Source organism: Elephantulus edwardii, unplaced genomic scaffold, assembly GCF_000299155.1.
Source record: "Elephantulus edwardii isolate Elephantulus edwardi_28Jun2011 unplaced genomic scaffold, EleEdw1.0 scaffold00129, whole genome shotgun sequence".
NCBI lineage: Eukaryota > Metazoa > Chordata > Mammalia > Macroscelidea > Macroscelididae > Elephantulus > Elephantulus edwardii.
In genome coordinates, this window is record NW_006399879.1 from 4,971,721 (window position 1) to 4,974,532 (window position 2,812).

Sequence of the window (2,812 nt, forward strand, 5' to 3'; positions counted from 1 at the left end):
CGTAGAAAGGATTAAACCAGGCTGCTCCTTGGAGGCAAGGATTCTGAGGCTTCGTCTGACATACTTTGGACATGTTGTAAGGAGAGACAGGTTTTTGGAGAGGAACATCATGCTGGGTAGAGCGGAGGGACAGCGCAGGAGGGGAAGACCCTCTATGAGGTGGATTGATTCAGTGACTGGGGTACTTGGGATGGGTCAGAGGCAATGAGATTGGCACAGGATAGAGCACGGTTTAGGACTGTTGTGCATAGGTTCGCTATGAGTCGCAAATGACTCGACGGCACATAACAACAACAACAACAACAACATATAATATCATGTATTTATGACGGCCCACAACATAAGAAGTAGTCATAATACGACAGTTGTAAAGAAAATTTTTTTCAAGCATCAAATTAGTAAAAAGTAAAAAACGTGGCAATACACTTGATTAGGAAGGTTGTTGAGAAACAAGAACTCTCCCACATTACTGGTACAAATGCAGGGAAACTTAACCCGAGCTTGTGCACCTGACTGCCAAGACATGTGGAAAACAACCAATTCAATGACCAGAAGAAGTCCATGTTTGTGGTCATTAATAAAAAGGTGATCCAGCAAAATGTAGAATGATCCAGTAATATCATGACCATCACAGGCAAGTCAAACCTTGCTGAAGATGACTTAAAAACCTGTAGCACTATACTGACAAAGGACTATCAGAAATTCAAGCTGGTTAGGAGAGGCCAAGACTGACGGGTACAATGTCTAACAATCGGCGTTGCAGAGACCACGAGCACGGCACAGGATCGGCAGCGTCTCATTTCGTGCTGTATAACGTTGCTCTCCGTCTGATTCACACTGTGTGCTTCCTTCTGTTGTACACAGAGTCTGGCTCAAGCTGCACGAAGCAGAATGTGACATCAGGATTGGAGCAAGACTCATCAACAACATGGCATTATGCAGATGGCATGACCTTTCTTGGTGAAAGCTAAGAGGACTTGAAGCACTTGCTACAGCTCAAAGACTACAGCCCCCGGTATTAAATACATCTCAACGTCAAGAAAAATTGAGCTGGTGGGAACCTATGCAGGGTCAACATGCATACAGAGAAGTGTTACTTCTGTTCAGGGCCAGTCTTCCCCGGCCATGGCATGATGTTCATTCACAACAATTACAAGGTGTTCCAATTTTGTAAATCCAAATGTCATAAAAACTTTAAAAGGAAGAGTAATCCTTGAAGGTTAGGTGGACTAAAGCATTTTGGAAAGCAGCGGGTAAAGAACTCAAGAGTTCTTTCAAATTCATCTGAATTTGAAAATCATAGAAATGAACCTGTCAAATACCAGTTGGAGCTACAGAATAAAGCTATTGATGCAATGAAGAGAGTGGAAGAGATCAAACAGAAACGCCAAGCTACATTTATAATGAAAAGGTTAAAGAAAAAGAAAGAATTACAGAAAGCTCAGGATGTGAAAGAAGTCCAGCAAAACATCCATCTTATCTGGGTACCTCTCGCAGGCAAAGGAAAGGAGACGGAAGAAAAAAATGATACAGAAATTTCAAGAGGATGTGGATATGGAAGATGCATCTTAAAATTTTCCCTGTCTGTAACCATTTGTATATGTGTATTTAAAAATGCCTTTGGAGACTTGGAACTTTTAAATGATTTATTATTTGCCTAAGATTGCTTATGAAAGATGGTTAAAATATATTTTAGAAATTTTCTACTAGTTTATTTACAAAATTTGAAAACATTGCTTTCAAGAACAAATTCTTTCCACTTCTCTTACCCCCTACCCATCAAATTGTACAACCCCATGATTAATCTCCCCCTCCACCAGCACATCCTCATCTCTCTGCTTCCAACCTCTCCCACCCCTCTTGGATCCTTATACTTATTCTACAATAATGGTTTTACACAATATTTATCCTTGTGGGACTGAGGTAGTTCACTCAGCATAATGCTCTCCAGTCCTTCACAACTTAGGTAATAATTTACAGTATCATTGCTCCTGCATGCTGCATAGTATTTCATTGTGTGAATGCACCATAACTTCTCAATCCATTTGATTACTAAATGGGCAAAAGACATGGAAGAACTTTCACAGAGGAGATATTGGAATGGCAAACAGACACATGAAGAAATGCTCCAAATCACAGCAGTGGCCCCTAACTAGAGAGAAATAAAAAGTTTTAGAACAATCAATTAAAGAATAATATTTAGCAGGTCATCTTAAACCACTAGTTCTTGAAACTCTCCAGTGTTTTTAATAAAAAGAAATCAGGTAAACAGACTAATAGGATATTACCAACTAAAGTAAAATCTCCACCTTTGCAAGCAGATACTTATTATATGGATGCAAATAAGATGGGCTATGCAGGTTATACTAACGGTAAACATAATAAAATAGTTAAAACTAACTTGACTTCTGCTCAACAGGCTGCATTATTTTCTATTATTATGTTACTGCAAGTTAAAAATTTTCCTTTGAATATAGTTACCGATTTACAATATGCTAAATTTATTTTAAGAAATATAGAAACAGTATATATTCCTTCTCAAAATACTAACATTAGTATGTTATTTACTATGCTACAAGTTTTAACACACATCACATAAACACATTAAAAGCAAGATTTTACTGAAGATTATCAATAAACGACTGGAACAGCACATCAACAGAGAACTACCAGAAGTCCAGGCTGGTTTCAGAAGGGGTCGTGGTACTAGAAATATTGTAGCTGATGTTAGATGGATCTTGGCTGAAAGCAGGGAATACCAGAGGAATGTCTATCTGTGTTTCATTGACTATGCAAAGGCATTTGACTGTGT

General features: G+C 38.5%; 1 protein-coding gene and 1 pseudogene across 1 annotated transcript in view; one reads left to right on the plus strand and one right to left on the minus strand.

The window, feature by feature from the left end:
- The window catches only part of POLN (polymerase (DNA directed) nu), a 296,309-nt gene that overhangs the window by 78,154 nt on the left and 215,343 nt on the right, over window positions 1-2,812 (minus strand). The window lies entirely within an intron of this gene.
- LOC102850342 lies at window positions 1,077-1,572 on the plus strand (annotated as a pseudogene).